This window comes from Maylandia zebra, linkage group LG1 (assembly GCF_041146795.1).
Source record: "Maylandia zebra isolate NMK-2024a linkage group LG1, Mzebra_GT3a, whole genome shotgun sequence".
NCBI lineage: Eukaryota > Metazoa > Chordata > Actinopteri > Cichliformes > Cichlidae > Maylandia > Maylandia zebra.
The window spans coordinates 24,474,331-24,496,044 of NC_135167.1; the positions used below are offsets into that span (position 1 = coordinate 24,474,331).

The window sequence follows — 21,714 nt, forward strand, 5'->3', positions numbered from 1 at the left end:
CTGAAGAAAAAGTATAATAGATATTGAAAAGATAAATACAAGTTGAATAGTTGAATGTCTTGTCTTCGTTTTAAAGTTTGAATGGTGGCTCTATGTCAACGTATGTGGAAGTAGTAAGAGTTTAAAAATGAGTAAGTTGAATGAGGATTTGAAGGGTCTCCCCATTGAAATACATTATAAATTTTTGTTGAATAAAGTTGAATAAAATTAAAAATATAAATGTTAAAAATGAGAAAAATAGAAGCAGTGTTGTCCAAAAGAATAGGAATCTAACGGTGTTTGAATGGTTTTTCTAAGTTGAACGGTTTTGAAGGAGTAGGATTACAAAAAACGTACGGAATAGATAAAATATAATAACTAGAAAGTGCATTTTCTGAAGAAACTGCAGTGTGAATGCTTGAATCTGAATGTATGCACTGAAATGAATTAATTGCTGAATTTTGAGTTAAAAATATTGAATGAGATTAAAAAAAAACAAAAAAAACCCGAATTTAACCTGAAAACAAAGGTGCTGAACTGCTAAAAGCTGAAGGTTACACAGAAGAAGGAGTTGGAAAAAAACTGAAAATGTTTTAAATGTAAATTAGAAAACCCTAAGAAATGAGAAAAGAACATTTAGAGTCAGAAAACATCTGAATGAATATCAAAAGGTCATATTCTTTGAATCACTGAATGTGATCCCTCCACTTTGATCCACACAGTTTAAAAAGTTTAAATGCCTGAGCTTTGAAAGACACGGTGTTGGAAAGAGAACAATAATGGCGACAATTTGAGGGTAAAATGATGGCTGTAACACTGTGGACACAGCAGCAGTTGAAAGAGAAGTGCTTAAGATGAATCTTGGCAGAGTGAGAGAGAGAGCTCGTTAAGCAGGCAGGTGTGAGCCTGGTTGCTATAGTGACTGCACCCAATGGCTCCATACACACGTACACAGACATGCACCTCACTTTTGCTGCTTAAAATGAACAGAAAAGTCAGGCCGAAACAAATCGCTCCCAAATGAAAAGTAAAAGTCGTATTGACAAAATTCTTTCACCGTGAGCGACAGCAATGTCTAGTCTACCTAATTCTCAGTTTTCATGCCTGTGGAGCTTATTATATGGACGTGGTGACAGTGGAAAGACACCATGCTCTTCTGATTTTCAAACGAACCTTCTGAGCCATTTTAACATTAGAGTCTATGGAAGAGTTGGAGGGAGGAGGCTGTGCATTGGTGACATTTATGAAAGAACCATAACACCTAGGACAATAGTAAACACATTGGATGAAAGAGGACAGCCATGGCTACGTTTTGAGGGTAAAATGGCGGCTGTAGAGCAAACGCTGCGGACACAGCAGCAGTTTTAAAAAAGATTTTAAGATTAATTTTTTTGCTCCTCTCACTCTAGCAGTTGAGCTCTCTCACTCTAGCCCCAACATTCCGTCCCATACACACCCATTATAAACTCTGAAACGGGTGAAAAAACATCATGAAACTTAAACTGGAACTGAAGAAAAAGTATAATAGATATTGAAAAGATAAATACAAGTTGAATAGTTGAATGTCTTGTCTTCGTTTTAAAGTTGGAATGGTGGCTCTATGTCAATGTATGTGGAAGTAGATACAGTTTAAAGAGGAGGAATTTGAATGAGAATTTGAAGGGTCTCCCCATTGAAATACATTATAAATATTTGTTGAATAAAGTTGAATAAAATAAAAAATATAAATGTTAAAAATGAGAAAAATAGAAGCAGTGTTGTCCAAAAGAATAGGAATCTAACGGTGTTTGAATGGTTTTTCTAAGTTGAACGGTTTTGAAGGAGATAGATTACAAAAAACGTACGGAATACAGAATAATAACTAGAAAGTGCATTTTCTGAAGAAACTGCAGTGTGAATGCTTGAATCTGAATGTATGCACTGAAATGAATTAATTGCTGAATTTTAAGTTAAAAATGTTGAATGAGATGAAAAATACAGAAATTTGTACCCGGAAAAAAAAAAGTGCTGAACTGCTAAAAGCTGAAAACCACACAGAAGAAGTTGGAAAATAGCTGAAAATGTTTTAAATGTAAATTAGAAAACCCTAAGAAATGAGAAAAGAACATTTAGAGTCAGAAAACATCTGAAAGAATATTAAAAGGTCATATTCTTTGAATCACTGAATGAAGAAAATGTGATCCCTCCACTTGGACCCACACAGTTTAAAAAGTTTACATCTCTGAGCTTTGAAAGAGAAGATGTTGGAAAGAGAACAATAATGGCGACAATTTGAGGGTAAAATGATGGCTGTAACACTGTGGACACAGCAGCAGTTGAAAGAGAAGTGCTTAAGATGAATCTTGGTACAGTGGCAGGCAGAGCTCGTTAAGCAGGCAGGTGTGAGCCTGGTTGCTATAGTGACCGCACCCAATGGCTCCATACACACGTACACAGACATGCGCCTCACTTTTGCTGCTTAAAATGAACAGAAAAGTCAGGCCGAAACAAATCGTTCCCAAATGAAAAGTAAAAGTCGTATTGACAAAATTCTTTCACTGTGAGCGACAGCAATGTCTAGTCTACCAAATTCTCAGTTTTCATGTCTGTGGAGTTTATTATATGGACGTGGTGACAGTGGAAAGACACCATGCTCTTCTGATTTTCAAACGAACCTTCTGAGCCATTTTAACATTAGAGTCTATGGAAGAGTTGGAGGGAGGAGGCTGCGCATTGGTGACATTTATGAAAGAACCATAACACCTAGGACAATAGTAAACACATTGGATGAAAGAGGACAGCGATGGCTACGTTTTGAGGGTAAAATCATACCTGTAGAGCAAACGCTGTGGACACAGCAGCAGTTTTAAAAAAGATTTTAAGATTAATTTTTTTGCTCCTCTCACTCTAGCAGTTGAGCTGTCTCACTCTAGCCCCAACATTCCGTCCCATACACACCCATTATAAACTCTGAAACGGGTGAAAAAACATCATGAAACTTAAACTGGAACTGAAGAAAAAGTATAATAGATATTGAAAAGATAAATACAAGTTGAATAGTTGAATGTCTTGTCTTCGTTTTAAAGTTTGAATGGTGGCTCTATGTCAATGTATGTGGAAGTAGTAAGAGTTTAAAAATGAGTAAGTTGAATGAGGATTTGAAGGGTCTCCCCATTGAAATACATTATAAATTTTTGTTGAATAAAGTTGAATAAAATTAAAAATATAAATGTTAAAAATATGAAATTTAGAAGCAGTGTTGTCCAAAAGAATAGGAATCTAACGGTGTTTGAATGGTTTTTCTAAGTTGAACGGTTTTGAAGGAGTAGGATTACAAAAAACGTACGGAATAGATAAAATATAATAATAATAATAACTAGAAAGTGCATTTTCTGAAGAAACTGCAGTGTGAATGCTTGAATCTGAATGTATGCATTGAAATGAAATAATTACTGAATTTGAGTTAAAAATCTTGAATGAGATAAAAAAAAAAAACCCGAATTTAACCTGAAAACAAAAGTGCTGAACTGCTAAAAGCTGAAGGTTACACAGAAGAAGAAGTTGGAAAAAAGCTGAAAATGTTTTAATTGTAAATTAGAAAAACCTAAGAAATGAGAAAAGAACATTTAGAGTCAGAAAACATCTGAAAGAATATTAAAAGGTCATATTCTTTGAATCACTGAATGACTAAAATGTGATCCCTCCACTTGGATCCACACAGTTTAAAAAGTTTAAATGTCTGAGCTTTGAAAGACAAGATGTTGGAAAGAGAACAACGATGGCGACGTTTTGAGGGTAAAATGATGGCTGTAACACTGTGGACACAGCAGCAGTTGAAAGAGAAGTGTTTAAGATGAATCTTGGCAGAGTGGCAGGCAGAGCTTGTTAAGCAGGCAGGTGTGAGCCTGGTTGCTATAGTGACCGCACCCAATGGCTCCATACACACGACACAGACATGCACCTCACTTTTGCTGCTTAAAATGAACAGAAAAGTCAGGCCGAAACAAATCGTTCCCAAATGAAAAGTAAAAGTCGTATTGACAAAATTCTTTCACCGTGAGCGACAGCAGCTTCTAGTCTACTGAATTCTCAGTTTTCATGCCTGTGGAGTTTATTATATGGACGTGGTGACAGTGGAAAGACACCATGCTCTTCTGATTTTCAAACGAACCTTCTGAGCCATTTTAACATTAGAGTCTATGGAAGAGTTGGAGGGAGGAGGCTGTGCATTGGTGACATTTATGAAAAAACCATAACACCTAGTACAATAGTAAACACATTGGATGAAAGAGGACAGCGATGGCTACGTTTTGAGGGTAAAATCATACCTGTAGAGCAAACGCTGTGGACACAGCAGCAGTTTTAAAAAAGATTTTAAGATTAATTTTTTTGCTCCTCTCACTCTAGCAGTTGAGCTGCCTCACTCTAGCCCCAACATTCCGTCCCATACACACCCATTATAAACTCTGAAACGGCTGAAAAAACATCATGAAACTTAAACTGGAACTGAAGAAAAAGTATAATAGATATTGAAAAGATAAATACAAGTTGAATAGTTGAATGTCTTGTCTTCGTTTTAAAGTTTGAATGGTGGCTCTATGTCAATGTATGTGGAAGTAGTAAGAGTTTAAAAATGAGTAAGTTGAATGAGGATTTGAAGGGTCTCCCCATTGAAATACATTATAAATTTTTGTTGAATAAAGTTGAATAAAATTAAAAATATAAATGTTAAAAATATGAAAAATAGAAGCAGTGTTGTCCAAAAGAATAGGAATCTAACGGTGTTTGAATGGTTTTTCTAAGTTGAACGGTTTTGAAGTTATAGGATTACAAAAAACGTACGGAATACAGAATAAAATATAAAATATATTCTGAAGAAACTGCAGTGTGAATGCTTGAATCTGAATGTATGCACTGAAATGAATTAATTGCTGAATGTTAAGTTAAAAATCTGAATGAGCTGGAAAATACAGAATTTTTAACCTGAAAATAAAAGTGCAGAACTTTTGAAAGCTGATGTTCACACAGAAGAAGTTGGAAAAAGCTAAGCATGTTTAAAATGTAAATAATAAAAAGATGAGTAATGACAAAAGAAAATTTAGAGTCAGAAAACCTCTGAATGAATATTAAAAGTTCATATTCTTCTAATTGAAATGAACTTAAAAGATGAACAAACATTCTGCAGAAAATACAAACTTTAATATACAGCATGATGTTTTTCAGACATATACACATGTGTATATCATGTTTAATAGTATTACATACATCAATTTGTTTTGTATGTCATAGAAAATAACATAAAAATCTTAAGTCATATTTTACAGCTTCTTTCTGAAAAGGACTGGTAGAATAAATAAAAATAACTAAATTAAATAACTAAATAAAAAATAATGAGCAACATATGAAATACATGAAAATTCAACTTTTAAAACCACAATCCTGAACCTTTAAATTGTGTTGGTTTCTTAGAACATGGCTGAACAGCTGTTTCTATCGTCCTACTTAATCTGTCTACACATCTTTTTATTACTCATTCTTCTTTATGTTTTAATGTAAACAGAGTCCACACAGTGGTAAAAGAGAACTGTATAGAGATTTTTGAGTAAACTCAAATGAAAGCCTAAGGTGGTGACACAGTTTAACACGTGCAAATAATCAAATAAACACATTAGTCCTTTTTGTGAACATGGATAAATAAGTATCAATACAGCATTGTTCAGCCATGCCACTAAATGCTTTTTTACACATTGTTTTAACCTGGGCTCAGACACAAAGTCCCAAAATTAGTTAGTCCCTGACTTTGAGTTGTGGTTATGACTAATTATTATACACAAGGCTTTATCTATCTGAACTCTAAGGACACAAATATGAAAAAAAAAAACCTATACTTACCAGCTGATACCCCACACTACACACTAGGTGTGCCATGTGACCTGAAACTTTGGTACAAAATCATCATAATCATTCTGTTAACTGTTTTTTAACACTGTTTGTGTTGCTGTTCAGCAGTTTAAAATGTTTTAGATTGGATTACATGGAATGAATTTGAATTTTCTTGGGGGGTTTTGTGTGTGTTTTGTTCTTAGCAGATTTTTTCTTCCATAACGTTGAATTCCAGTTACCACATTTCTGGTCATATGACATCCCGAGTGCCCACTTAAAAAAATCCCCACAGTTAATTCAACATTAAAACAAAATAAAAATATGTTAAATAAATAAAGGTTTGCTCTGTGATGAAATACTAAATAAGCATACATTGTACAGAGCACTAACAATGACAACAATCCTTTAGCCTGTTGATCAGAGAGAGGCAGTCATTATGTCCATTTAAAACCTGTAATCACAGAGCACAACGTTTCTGTGAAACTATGAAGTCCCATATGATCCTCATCATGTCCAGTGACTTCAGAGTGGATCCTCCCTGTCATCCGGCCAGTGTTTGATGTGTGGCAAGCAGCACAGAAGCAGGATAGCTGAGGACTTTAAAAGAAGAGCAGAAAACAGGAATATGTAGTTGTAAATGTAAATATCAGTGATACTTGTCTTGTCAAAGGGAATAAAATAATGAAAATGTTAACTTACACACTCATTTAGGGAGGATCTTGACACTGCACAGAGGAGGCACAGTCAGTCTGACAATGATGGTGATCTCCAGGGATGTTTTCCTGCAGCAACATTCCTGCCAACTGGCCGTATGATCCAGAGTAGTTGGTTTGTAATAAACAGAAAGGTGTATATGTTAGGTAGTGTGCACTCAGAGCTGGTCCTAAGAAACAAACACATCCTGTAATAAACTGAATACCTGTAGTAGTGCTGCTGCAAATATGAAGCCCTTCTATCATGAGTGGTTTCAAAGAAGGTGTTTTGGAGGCTCGGTCACAGAAACTGTGCAGTCTGTTCAGTCCTGAGTGTCTCGGCTCTGAAGGGGATGGATCACAGAGGGAAACACCTGAGTACAGACATTACAATACACTCTAACACTCCTAAGGTCAAGTGAAAACACAATTTAAACACTTCACAAAGAATGAATACATGTTTTCATGGAAATAATGTCATTAACCCTTTTTGTTGTTAGTAAATCTCACCGACTGCTTGTGGGACAAGCTAGAAGGAAGACTTATCACAGAATCTCTCCTGTGCTCCAGATGTGAAGTCTCACGCTCTGATCGTATGGCGATGAAGATGGTGATGATGAAGTTTCTCTGATCTGTGGCATTACAGTTTCTGGCTGCTATGTGCTTCACATTGTTGGATTTTACATGTGAAGATTGGAGAAGACACAGGAGGACTGTGTCTCTCTTAAAAAGAAAAAAAAAGAAAAACAAAGGAAACCTAACAGGAAAGGAAACCCCCCCCCCTCAACTCCCACCGTACCCCCCCCCCCCCCTCCCACTCAACTCCCCAACCTCACACCATCAAATGTCTATACAAATGTAGGGTATCAGCTGGTAACAGAAAGCAAGTGTTACATATGTACTACTTATGTAACACTGCTGAAACATTTCTGGCCAGAAATGTGCAGTTATCAACCCAGACCCACCCTGATGATTGCACTGGCCAGAAACATGATAAAAGCTCATAAAAATTTATGTTTCATAGAAAAATTTGTCCAAAAATATAATTGTGTACTTTTGAAAAAGTTTAAAGTTTATAACAAACCAAAATAATAATATTTTTGTAAATAGTATTTCAAAATAGAGACACACATAAAGTGGCTTAACTGTCATTATTGCTGTAATTAGGTTTGTTTGTTTGTTTGTTTGTTTTTTTAAAAAGCAACCTTTAGTCATTATTGTTCACTCAGAAACAATGAAGAAGCTGTTGAACATTTACGTGTTGTGTAGGCAATCCTCTGGTCCACCCTCCCTCCCTCCCAGCCACAGTGAGACTGGGGCAGCCTGGCAGGATGTTGAAGCCTGGCTGCAGAGAGGATATGCCTACACTGTTCGTTTCAAACTGCTATATTTGATTTTTCTGACATTTATAGGTTACTGTTAGTGAATTTTAGATTTTCTGTAATAAATAAAATTGTCATCTTTTACTGATATCATTACTTAATTCATGTAATTGTATTTTATGTAAACAATTCAACCATTATACTGCAATGCAGAGCGTCAACTTTTAAATATCGCTCTACTTTATGTCTGTGAAGGTTCTCAGTCATCCAGGTCATCGTAGTCAAAGGAGCTTGCAAAGAAAAGCGTCTGGACTTCTTTCTGGAGTTCAAGCATCGCTCTACTTTCTTAAGTCATTCAAAAATATAGATATTACTTACTGTATTCAAAGATCTAGATCATGAATCATCACAGGACAATACACAGTATACTGGGTCATGGTAACTATGGTAGGTCTTCATGACTCCAGAATGGAGACATCGATCTGACTGAGAAATGAAAATTAGGTCAAGCAGTGTGTTCTTCTCTGTGGTAGGGGCAGTGATGACCTGTGCGTATCCCCTAGACTCAAACAGCTCCAGGATTGGTTTGTTTGCACTGGATAAAACATTCTCATTAAAATCACCACAAACTATGATGGGATGACAGTCCATGATCTCCAATGAGTCTAATAGGCTTACCAGGTTTTTCAGGAATGGCCTCAGAGTGTAGTCTGGAGGTCTGTATACAACTGCAATCAGAGCACTGACTGGTGCTTCAACCTTTAAAGCCAGAAATTCAAGGTCAGTTACATTATGGATGTACTGTTTTTCATGCACTTGAATGTCACTTTTCACATAAACAGCAACTCCACCACCACTTCTGTTTGCCATCTGGGGAAAGTTTGTGTAGGACAGGTGTCTGTTGCGTTTGAACAAATTGTAATTTTCCAAGTGGAGACTCTCTGCGACAAAAGAGCCCCGCAGGTGTGTTTCTGTTAGGCACAAAACATCTGCTAGACACAATTCATGGTGACTTTTGATGTCATTAATGTGAGCTGGCAGTCCCTCTGTATTATGATGAACAATGGTGAAAACCTCTGACCTGCTCAGTGTTTGCCTCACGTGTAGAAGAGGCATCATGTCATCAAGGTTGGCTTGTCTCATGTTCTCAAGCGCTGCAGTGATTTCTGGGTTGGTGAATATTTTTTTCTCCTCCATATCAAGAAGATACAGTCCACTGAGAGACGTCACTCTACTGACAGCTACGTAGGCCATGCCGGGCTCAAAAATGCTCTTAAGAGAGACAACAGCTGATGTAGTTGTCATACCCTGTACCTTATGTATTGTACATGCAAAGGCCAGCTTCACTGGGAACTGTCTTCGTACCACTCCTTTCTGCTTCAGATTCTCCTCTGCTCTCTCAATGTACACCATGTCGTCTGCTGGTGTGCGGTTATTCTTTCCAGATGTCTCATTATCCATTTTAAGTCCAAGCTTGATGATGTGTTGGTCGTTTTCAGAGTGAACTACTCTAAGTAGTATTCCAAAAGCTCCATTAACCAAACCATTTTGTATGTCAATGTTTCTGGTGAGCATGACACGAGCTCCTTCTGCAACTTTCAGTGTGTCTGGTAACTCGTTTTTACCTCCTTTCAATGGTCTGTCTTGAAGTGCCATTCTGCCAGTTCTAGGATCTTTTCTATAATCATCTGCATGGATGTCAATGATATGAGTGTGGAGCAGAGCCAGTGTTGCAGAGTTGTGTGCATCCACTTCTTTATTAGTTGCAAAAATGTGCAACGCATCAGTTGGACAATGGGCTGGTTCAGTTATGGCCTGTAACAACAAATCTCTATCTGCTTCGCAAAGCTCATCCAACTTTCCTTTCACACGAATTCTGTTCAGCATCTCTGCAAAGACAACATCATCTTTCTGACGCATAATCTCAGTCAGAGTGATCATCTGAAAATGCTCCCGCCACAGGTCGATCTCAGACGGGTCGTGCACACAGAGAGGTTTAGACTGTCGCACTGGGGGTAGCTGATAGAAGTCTCCGACAGCAATGACTGACATGCCTCCAAAGGGTCTCCGAGTCCCTTTGATCTGTTTGAGTCTTGCATCTACATATGCAAACAGATGTCTTGACACCATAGACACTTCGTCAATGACGATTATTTCAGCATTCAAAAGTTCTGATCTGACTTCATCCAGCTGATTGCCAAGTCCCTGAATGGGAGGTTTTAAGCTTCTCGGGAGCTTGAGAAGAGAATGCAGTGTTGTTCCAGAAATGTTAAAAGCTGCAGTCCCAGTGAAAGCAGTTAACAGGACAGTGGGTTTTGATATGTCAACGTCGTCTGCATATCTGGGCACTTTGCTCAGTATCTTAGATGCTTCTGAGTAGATGCATTTGATAAGATGTGATTTTCCTGTTCCAGCACCACCATTAATATAAAAGAAAAACTGCTCTGGATTTAGAGCACAGACTCTTTTAATGCACCAGTCTCTAACTGCATAAAATATGCAGGCTTGCTTCTTGTTCAGATTCTGAAACATCTGACGTAACAATGTGGGATCAATAGCAGGGGGTTCCCTGATGGCTCTGACTTCTGTTGAAGCATCAGCCTGACGGCTGTAGTCGGGCACATCTTCCTGTTCATTTTCATTGTCTCGCTCTCTTTCTTGTTCGACAAGTGGCAACCTTACGAGATCTGATTCAGGTGCCAGATTACACCATTCGTCAGTCACACCTCTGTTCTGCTCATATTCCTCAACAGCGCTCTCGATCTCCTCACTGTTTTTCTCATATTTTTCTCTGTTTCTTTTGACAATGTGTTGCACGTACTCAAGATGGTCAGTACCTGGTAGCTGTACACAGCCAGCACCATAGAAAGCCTGATAGGTTGGCAACGATGGTGTTTTCAGTTCGTGGTCTGAACGATGAGGAAGGTACAGTTTAAGCAGTCTTCCGTAATATTGCTCTGGATGTTTTTCTTGTGAGCAGCGGTGAAATCTGATGATAGCAGGCTTATTGTTTTTGCGCCTTTGCACAAACCCCATCTCATTGAGAAGGGGCAAAACATCTTTACCTTTTTTCTGTTGGCCATAGACAATCCTGCAAGTAGCAGCAAAGTCTGCCATGCACATCTCCTCATACTCTGGTGTTTCAGGTCTGGCTTTGTATTTGTCATTCAAAGATGTCATCCAAACATTGGAAGACTCAGGTGTTGTGTTGTCCAGAACTGACAGGGGACGACTCATTTTCACAGGATTATCATCAGTTGGAATGAATATTACAGCACGTGAGCATTGCTTCATGTGAAGACCACATGCACGAGCAACACACTCCTGTGCACTGATCTCTCGCTTCTTTGAATATGCCTGCATGACGGCTCTCATTTCATCGCACTCATTTACACTGTCCTTATGGGAGTTCTCAATGACAGTTTTCAGGTACTCAGATAGCCCGCCCTCTTTTTTTGATATATATTTCATTAAATAATTTGCAGCACCAAAAGCATCTAAAACAAAGCTTATGTCGATATTACTGTTCCAGGCTTCAAGCAGATGTGGATTATAGCCGTTTATCCAAGAGTCTTTTGGATCACGCTTTAGTATGATCGTACTCCTCATGTTCATTTTATTCAGGTATCTCTCATATTCTGCATGTGTCAACTTGCATCTTTCCAAGAGCTGCTCTAAACTCATGGAAGCAGTTTCAGGTTCATTCAGCAGCTGGTTCAGTGGTCTGAGCTTGTTCTTTGCCGTTTCTACTTCCAGTGCATCATCCTCACTGGGTCTTGTGATCATTGTCTCATTGCAGGGTGGTTTGGGAAAACCAAAACGGCACCCGGAGCTTAAACTCCTAAAGCACGTCTTTGTGTGGTTCTTACTGTGTTTTTGCACTTCTGTTACTTTTTTGTACAGTTCAGGTTGTTTATGTGGATCAGGCAGCTGAGCTGTGATGTATTTGTTTATAAAATCAAGAACAGTTTGCTCATCATCCTCCTCAAACACAGGAGCACCTTCTACCCACAGGAGGCAGTGTATGTGTGGGCTTCCTCTGTGCTGAAACTCAACTCTGTAAAAGTAGTCAATGACTTTGCCAAGTGGCTCTGCGGGAGATAAGAGTAAATCTCTGAATAATGCTTCAACTCTCTTGTCAAACATGCGCATTGTTGTGACAGGATTGCTTCTCAGGATGTCACACTTTGCTGACCAGTCGAGTCCTTCAAAATTCACTTGTTCACCTTGCTGCCTTGTTATTGCCTCGATCACTTCAGGCCAGCGCATTTCAGCAGCTGAAAATGTGCAAAAGAACGTGGGAGTTCCCAACTGTCTGATCATGGCAAAAAGATCTCTTGTTGTTTTCTCCCAATAGGCTGGGGTTCCTCTCAGAGGCTGCATGAATCTCACTGCATCTTTATTTCGCACCAGTTTCTCCACCTCATGTTTATCTTGTAACATGCCTGAGGTTATTTTTCTACCATCTCTGGTCAGAGGCTTTGCCTTCCTTAACTGTACTGTCATGCTGGATGTAGCCAAGTGTATTTCAGTCACAAACTGTGCAAAGAATAAATAGTTTGTGTCTTTGGCAAAACGATCATCAATGCAGAAAAGTCTTGATTTGAAATACCCACTGGGGGATACTTTGATCAGCCTTCTTTCATCAAGTGTGTTTTGGCCTGTAGGAAACTGCACAGGGAAGGCCATGGCCTCCAGTTTAGGTGTTTTGAAAAAACTTATTGGATTGTTTCTCTCTGCAGGAGCAACAGAGTAGATTCCTTCACTGAAACATAATATCTCCTCAGCCACATCAGGGGGCTGCAAACAGGACTCGAGTGCAAAACCACCATTAGTCAGTCCATCTGCTTGCTCTGAATCATCTCTCATCTGTTCATGTGATTGTTCACCATCACAGGGTAACATGTCAATGTCCTGTTCATTTATATTTTGTGCTTCACTCAGTGCATTTTTCTCACAGCTGTCAATTTCCATTAAATCAGCCTCATCATAATCGTCCTCATTCATGTTTTCATCATCATCATCATCTTCATCAGGAAGTGTTGGATCACACAGCTCAGCATCATCTCTGATGCTCACATCCTTATACTGTGGATGAATCTGCTTGAGTTTATGCAGTGCTTGCACAAGTTTAGACCAGCTTACAGTCTGAAACAGCTGATGACCTTTGTAAGACAAGCGTCTCTTCAATTTTATTCTCATTACCTGAGAATTAATTCTTAATCGAGGCAATGCTTCAACAGTTTCCTGTACCTCTGATGGGACACAGACCACATTTCCTCTAATTGCTCTTTGTCTGCCTTTGGGAAGAGGAATGATCTTGGCAAATGGTATGCACTTGGCTATGAGATGTCTCTCCAGTATGTTGAGATCAGACAGTTCAGGTGGAGTATCAGCAAGATCCAGTTTATTGGCAACAGCAAGCGCTGGCATGGATCCATTTTTAAGATGATCGTGGCAGGTGTGACAAATCCACTCTCTCTTTCTCTCATCGGGAACATTGCACTGCTCATTTCTGCAGTTTTCATCACAAACATGAACAAATCTTCCAGTCAAACATGTTGCAACCACATGTGGGTTTTTGACATACTTTGACCTTGTGCAGGGTCGCACTTGGTTTGGAAATGAAGCCTTGAAGCATACAGTACATGGGTATGATGGTCCAGCTTTGATTTGTGATTTGAACACAGATATGGCCTCGTTGATCACACTGTTGTCACTCTCTTGGGTTTGTCTGTTCACCCATCTGTATTTCCTTTTTATTTTCATTGCACATCTCATGTTGTGCATAATCCTGAATGCAAGATTACTTTGATACCTGTCTCGCATTAGTTGTTTCATTAGTTGTCTGTGTCTTACTCTGAATGCGTTATCACGTGCATAACGCTGAGTCACTCGAGATCTCTGTCTCTCTCTGAATTCAGGGTTTTCTTGATACCTTTTAGTGATATAGTTTTTTTGTTTTTGTCTAAATTCAGCATTGTCACAGTAGCGTCTTTTAATATATTGTTGTTGTTTCTTTCTGAATTCATCGTTCTCACAGTAGCGTCTTTTAATATATTGTTGTTGTTTCTTTCTAACTGTAGCATTCTCAGAAAAACGTTTTTTAACATATTGTTTTTGTTTCTTTCTGAATTCATCATTTTCACAGTAACGTCTTTTCATATACTGTTGTTGTTTTTGTCTAACTTCAGGATTGTTTTTATATGTCTCGCTTGTGCAAGATTTTTTCTTTTCTTTGTAATCTTTATTTGAAGCGTACTTTTGTTGTTCTTTCCTTTTTTGGTTTTCTTTTCTCTGGTTTCTGGGTTTCTCTGATGCCATTAATCTTCTTTTCATTTTGTGCCTTTGTTGTTTATTAACTTTTTTCAGTTTTTGTAAAACTATATCAGAAAGGTCACAGGCAGCAACATTTGTTATGGCAGCATTTGATTGACATGAAAAAGCATCACTTGATGGAAGGAAACTTAATTCACTGCATAGTTCTTCAGTTGGTATATTAGGAGGTTCATTCTGATCTTCATATGATGTGAACTGAGTCACGTGGACTTCTTTTTGTTTCACCAGTGGCGTACAAATGGACATTTGACAAAAGATATTTTCAGTCGGATCAGTGGTTGTGTTTCTCCTTGGAGTAGAGGAGTTTGCTTCATCAACAGTTGTATCAGAGTGAGTAGGTGCCACAGCAGTGGCAGCTGTTGGTCTGCAGACTGTGTCTGTGATAGTATCACTCAGGTTGACTGTGCTCATACTGTAGAACTGCACAGGCTTCAGTTCATAGTTACAAGAGGGTGATATCTCCATCATTTCATAAGAATCTTGGAGCCTCTTAATCATGTCACTGAGGAGTGTGAATTTCAGCATCACAGCTGTACCACGATTACGTGACTGTAGTAGTAGAGGAAGACCACTGGGTGTTCTGGAGTGTGGGTCAAAGAAACCATATTTGCCTGATGTGGATCTGAACACTGCGATACACAATCCACTCATAATCAGTAAGGCATACTGCACATCTGACAACAGGCAGCTCAGTCCTGCTTCTAAGCTGAGAAAGGTATCTACTGCCTCCTCTGGAGGTTCTTCAAATGTCCCATACCGGGAAGGCTGTGTCATGTCGACATCATACATAGACCTGCGAGCATCAACTTTGTCTGGCAGCTCATCGGTTGCCAAATGAATATTTTTAGGAAATCTTTTCTTGGCCTCTTTGTACATCACATCACCTTTATCCAAGACCAGATTTAGGTCAGCTGTAGTCATGTTTTCATTCTCATGAAGGAAAGCAAGAAATGTGAGTGAGTTACATGTGCACTGCTTGTTTCTGGAGTCTCCATATTTAGGATGAGCCTGGCTGCGAGATGCACAGACATGTATAACAGAGGGCTGGTTTTCAAGGTTCAGTCTTTCTGCATGAGATGGTCCTGCCACATCACTGTGACAGCCTCTTTTCAAAAAATCAGCATAACCCACCTGTGGGTCACATAACACCTCATGTTGTTCATTAAATTCATGCTGCAGTCCACTCTTTACAGCATCAGCATAAGATACCTGTTGTACATGTGCAGGAACATGTTGACCTGCCTGTTTGACACTGTCAGAATTGGTCTTTGTAGACACACTGTCTTCTGCAGAGCTCTGAGGAAAATCAAACTCAGCTTGTTCACATGTTGGTACACTGTGAAACTCATGAAACTTTTTCCAGCGTTGTTTTGCAGCTTGTGACTTTTTCTGCTTCCTTGGCATTTTCACACACCTGCAAGTGTTTCTTAGTCTTTAGAAAAATTGTTCACAAGATAAGAGTGGCACACACCAGGAGATGTTGTCTTTGTTTTTATATTTCAGTTTTTATTTGTCTTAAACAGTTGTCTTTCGTTTGACAGTTTGTTCTTCAGTTGAGAGAATATTATGCACTCTCTTTATTGGCTTGGCATTTTTCAGCAGCAAGCCAAGAGTGAAAAACAGGTAGAGAGAAAATTTAGAAGAGAGAACAGGCAGAGCAGGAGAGACACGGCTGGGAAATCACAATCAAACCGTGAATTAGTTTTCTTTGTTTGTTCAGTTTGTTCTCAGGTAGAGGCAATATATGCACTCTTTATTGCTTTAATGGCTTGGCGTTTTTCAGCAGCAAGCCAAGAGTGAAAAACAGGTAGAGAGAAAATTTAGCAGTGAGAACAGACAGAGCAGGAGAGACACGGCTTTAAATCAAACCGCAGATTTTTCTTTGTTTGTTCAGTTTGTTCATAGGTTGAGGCAAAATATGCACTCTTTATTGCTTTGTTGGCTTGGCGTTTTTCAGCAGCAAGCCAAGAGTGAAAAACAGGTAGAGAGAAAATTTAGCAGAGAGAACAGACAGAGCAGGAGAGACACGGCTTTAAATCAAACCGCAAAAGGATTGTTGGTTTGGCAAAATTTCTCACAAACCACAGAGTGAAATACAGATGGAAAGAAGGCAGAGACAATAGGTGGAGCAGGACAGAGGATAGAGGGGTTGGGGGGTTGGGATGTGAGAGAGAAGACTGGAGATCTGGTCCTTGTTCTTCTTCTTCTACACACTCTGAACAAAAAACAAGAAAAAATAATAATTTTATTAAAATTATATCACATGGTAATTGTATGAACTAAATGTGACTACTGCAAAAGGACAAAACAAATATTCAAGCTAAACTGTTGTCGGCTGCCATGTGCAAAAAGTTGCATAATTGGGCACTTTTTAAAATAATAAATATTTAATTAAATTCAGCAATAATATTTTTAAATACAAATATGATTGAGTGAATCATTAATTAATCACATGTAGTATGACTACAAAAATGTACGAAAAAAATATTTTAGCCCAATTGTTAAGCTGCACTTATGTGTATTTATTATAAAATTGTGTTTAAAAGGTCTAGCACAAAGTTTGAACCCATCACTTTACAGCTTATATTAGTCATATTATTTTTTTATTTTGGTCTACTTCTCTTACAGTATGTGCACACCTACCAGGCAAAGCACAGTGTCAGTCAGGTTCCTGAAAGAAACGAGAAATAATACGTTAGTTGTCTGTACAGTGTTATCAGACTAACAGAAATACAAAGCCCACACGACATGATACACTGAACTTCTAGTCAGCAGGGTAATTATAGAGTAATATAGCACACCAACTGATACAGCAGTCATTTTACAATTCAAACTAATTAACTGAAGTATTGCCACTTATGTAAGGCTACTGTTAGACTGTTACTAGCTAGCGCTAGCATTCCGGCTAGCATTAGCACTTCAGTTAGTGTTAGCATTGCAGCTAGCGTTAGCATTGCAGCTAGCGTTAGCATTGCAGCTAGCATTAGCATTGCAGCTAGCGTTAGCATTGCAGCTAGCGTTAGCAATGCTGCTAGCGCTAGCACTCTTACTGTTAAAACTGAGCCACAATGGCAATAATAAAGCTAATTTCTTACTTTTGTCTCACTGACCGGCAAGAAATATCACAGGAATATTATTTTTGTCAGTTAACAACTGCTAAGGCTAGTGTTAGCACTATAGCTAGCGTTAGCATTGTTGCTAGCATTAGCATTGAAGCTAGCGTTAGCACTGCTGCTAACAGCAAAACGTAATAAACGTATATAAATGATAGCGAAGGTTATTCTTTTTTCTTTCTTTCTTCTTTGAATTGTTTTTAACTCTGTTGGACTTGATATGTGAGTTTAAATGTCAAACATGTATTTTTTCCATCATAAAAATAAAACACTGCAGTACTGAGTGTACTGTACTTACCACAGCAGAGAGCAAAGCGGAATGACGACAGTTGGTCCAGTGATAGGTTAAAAACAGATGAGGCGTTCAGGTGGTGCTTGGAAATTTGATCATCAGTTTGAACAGCAATAATGAGCATATACATGTCTGTGTGTTGGTCTCTGTGTGTGACAGACATAGAGAGATAGAGGGAAAAAATACACTATACTAGTGTAAAAATTGGTCCTTTTTGCCCAAGTATAAGCGAATGAGTGACATACAGAAAAACAGGGCAACTGGCATTAAATGAGCAAATAAAAAGTATTAAATCTTGAACTGTTTTGTGGGTTTTATTTTAAGACTACTTTGAGTGTATTCGTGGGGAGATAAACTATACAGACTATAAACAGAGACATTAAATGAGATTAGGTTAGTTAAACGTTAGTTAAAAGGTGGGAAAATTAACTACAGACCGATAGATGCTGAGAGCTTTAATTATCCAGTCAGTTGATGATTTTGAAATCATCAACTGACTCCAACTGCCCAGATCTGAAAAACCTTTGTGCCAATCACAATGCTCTACTTAGTTGGCATATACTAACTAGTGACAAACTATTAATCTGTGGCAAAACCCTGTCAAATCTGTCTTATTGTACTTTTGAAAAAGTTAATCTTACTACAATCTAACATTTTTAGGTTTAACCTTGGCAGAGTGAGAGAGAGCTCGTTAAGCAGGCAGGTGTGAGCCTGGTTGCTATAGTGACAATGGCTCCATACACACGACACAGACATGCACCTCACTTTTGCTGCTTAAAATGAACAGAAAAGTCAGGCCGAAACAAATCGTTCCCAAATGAAAAGTAAAAGTCGTATTGACAAAATTCTTTCACCGTGAGCGACAGCAGCTTCTAGTCTACTGAATTCTCAGTTTTCATGCCTGTGGAGTTTATTATATGGACGTGGTGACAGTGGAAAGACACCATACTCTTCTGATTTTCAAACGAACCTTCTGAGCCCTTTTAACATTAGAGTCTATGGAAGAGTTGGAGGGAGGAGGCTGCGCATTGGTGACATTTATGAAAGAACCATAACACCTAGTACAATAGTAAACACATTGGATGAAAGAGGACAGCGATGGCTACGTTTTGAGGGTAAAATCATACCTGTAGAGCAAACGCTGTGGACACAGCAGCAGTTTTAAAAAAGATTTTAAGATTAATTTTTTTGCTCCTCTCACTCTAGCAGTTGAGCTGTCTCACTCTAGCCCCAACATTCCGTCCCATACACACCCATTATAAACTCTGAAACGGGTGAAAAAACATCATGAAACTTAAACTGGAACTGAAGAAAAAGTATAATAGATATTGAAAAGATAAATACAAGTTGAATAGTTGAATGTCTTGTCTTCGTTTTAAAGTTTGAATGGTGGCTCTATGTCAATGTATGTGGAAGTAGTAAGAGTTTAAAAATGAGTAAATTGAATGAGAATTTGAAGGGTCTCCCCATTGAAATACATGGGAAATTTTTGTTGAATAAAGTTGAATAAAATTAAAAATATAAATGTTAAAAATGAGAAAAATAGAAGCAGTGTTGTCCAAAAGAATAGGAATCTAACGGTGTTTGAATGGTTTTTCTAAGTTGAACGGTTTTGAAGGAGTAGGATTACAAAAAACGTACGGAATAGATAAAATATAATAATAATAAAGATTAGAAGAACAATACTGTGAATGCTTTTCAAGCATTCACACTAATAAATAAAATAGAATAAAGATTAGAAGAACAATACTGTGAATGCTTTTCAAGCATTCACACTAATAACTAGAAAGTGCATTTTCTGAAGAAACTGCAGTGTGAATGCTTGAATCTGAATGTATGCACTGAAATGAATTAATTGCTGAATTTTGAGTTAAAAATATTGAATGAGATTAAAAAAAAACAAAAAAAACCCGAATTTAACCTGAAAACAAAGGTGCTGAACTGCTAAAAGCTGAAGGTTACACAGAAGAAGGAGTTGGAAAAAAACTGAAAATGTTTTAAATGTAAATTAGAAAACCCTAAGAAATGAGAAAAGAACATTTAGAGTCAGAAAACATCTGAATGAATATCAAAAGGTCATATTCTTTGAATCACTGAATGTGATCCCTCCACTTTGATCCACACAGTTTAAAAAGTTTAAATGCCTGAGCTTTGAAAGACACGGTGTTGGAAAGAGAACAATAATGGCGACAATTTGAGGGTAAAATGATGGCTGTAACACTGTGGACACAGCAGCAGTTGAAAGAGAAGTGCTTAAGATGAATCTTGGCAGAGTGAGAGAGAGAGCTCGTTAAGCAGGCAGGTGTGAGCCTGGTTGCTATAGTGACTGCACCCAATGGCTCCATACACACGTACACAGACATGCACCTCACTTTTGCTGCTTAAAATGAACAGAAAAGTCAGGCCGAAACAAATCGCTCCCAAATGAAAAGTAAAAGTCGTATTGACAAAATTCTTTCACCGTGAGCGACAGCAATGTCTAGTCTACCTAATTCTCAGTTTTCATGCCTGTGGAGCTTATTATATGGACGTGGTGACAGTGGAAAGACACCATGCTCTTCTGATTTTCAAACGAACCTTCTGAGCCATTTTAACATTAGAGTCTATGGAAGAGTTGGAGGGAGGAGGCTGTGCATTGGTGACATTTATGAAAGAACCATAACACCTAGGACAATAGTAAACACATTGGATGAAAGAGGACAGCCATGGCTACGTTTTGAGGGTAAAATGGCGGCTGTAGAGCAAACGCTGCGGACACAGCAGCAGTTTTAAAAAAGATTTTAAGATTAATTTTTTTGCTCCTCTCACTCTAGCAGTTGAGCTCTCTCACTCTAGCCCCAACATTCCGTCCCATACACACCCATTATAAACTCTGAAACGGGTGAAAAAACATCATGAAACTTAAACTGGAACTGAAGAAAAAGTATAATAGATATTGAAAAGATAAATACAAGTTGAATAGTTGAATGTCTTGTCTTCGTTTTAAAGTTGGAATGGTGGCTCTATGTCAATGTATGTGGAAGTAGATACAGTTTAAAGAGGAGGAATTTGAATGAGAATTTGAAGGGTCTCCCCATTGAAATACATTATAAATATTTGTTGAATAAAGTTGAATAAAATAAAAAATATAAATGTTAAAAATGAGAAAAATAGAAGCAGTGTTGTCCAAAAGAATAGGAATCTAACGGTGTTTGAATGGTTTTTCTAAGTTGAACGGTTTTGAAGGAGATAGATTACAAAAAACGTACGGAATACAGAATAATAACTAGAAAGTGCATTTTCTGAAGAAACTGCAGTGTGAATGCTTGAATCTGAATGTATGCACTGAAATGAATTAATTGCTGAATTTTGAGTTAAAAATATTAAATGAAATTTAAAAAAAACAAAAAAAAAACCCAAATTTAACCTGAAAACAAAGGTGCTGAACTGCTAAAAGCTGAAGGTTATACAGAAGAAGAAGTTGGAAAAAAGCTGAAAATGTTTTAATTGTAAATTAGAAAAACCTAAGAAATGAGAAAAGAACATTTAGAGTCAGAAAACATCTGAAAGAATATTAAAAGGTCATATTCTTTGAATCACTGAATGACTAAAATGTGATCCCTCCACTTGGACCCACACAGTTTAAAAAGTTTACATCTCTGAGCTTTGAAAGACAAGATGTTGGAAAAAGAACAACGATGGCGACGTTTTGAGGGTAAAATGATGGCTTTAACACTGTGGACACAGCAGCAGTTGAAAGAGAAGTGCTTAAGATTAATTTTGGCAGAGTGGCAGAGAGAGCTCGTTAAGCAGGCAGGTGTGAGCCTGGTTGCTATAGTGACCGCACCCAATGGCTCCATACACACGGACACAGACATGCACCTCACTTTTGCTGCTTAAAATGAACAGAAAAGTCAGGCCCAAACAAATCGTTCCCAAATGAAAAGTAAAAGTCGTATTGACAAAATTCTTTCACCGTGAGCGACAGCCATGTCTAGTCTACCTAATTCTCAGTTTTCATGCCTGTGGAGTTTATTATATGGACGTGGTGACAGTGTAAAGACACCATGCTCTTCTGATTTTCAAACGAACCTTCTGAGCCATTTTAACATTAGAGTCTATGGAAGAGTTGGAGG

At 38.1% G+C, this 21,714-nt stretch overlaps 1 protein-coding gene and 2 long non-coding RNA genes across 3 annotated transcripts in view; all 3 read right to left on the reverse strand.

Moving 5' to 3' along the window:
- Positions 1-21,714, reverse strand: part of gpc5a (glypican 5a) — a 186,241-nt gene that overhangs the window by 140,502 nt on the left and 24,025 nt on the right. The window lies entirely within an intron of this gene.
- On the reverse strand, positions 5,138-7,300 carry LOC143418568 (uncharacterized). The gene is made up of 3 exons (XR_013098567.1): positions 6,761-7,300; positions 6,541-6,644; positions 5,138-6,438 (listed from the first exon to the last, which is right to left on the reverse strand). It is a non-coding gene; the product is annotated as an uncharacterized LOC143418568 (long non-coding RNA).
- Positions 15,769-17,026, reverse strand: LOC112434840 (uncharacterized). The gene is made up of 2 exons (XR_003024259.2): positions 16,838-17,026; positions 15,769-16,409 (listed from the first exon to the last, which is right to left on the reverse strand). It is a non-coding gene; the product is annotated as an uncharacterized LOC112434840 (long non-coding RNA).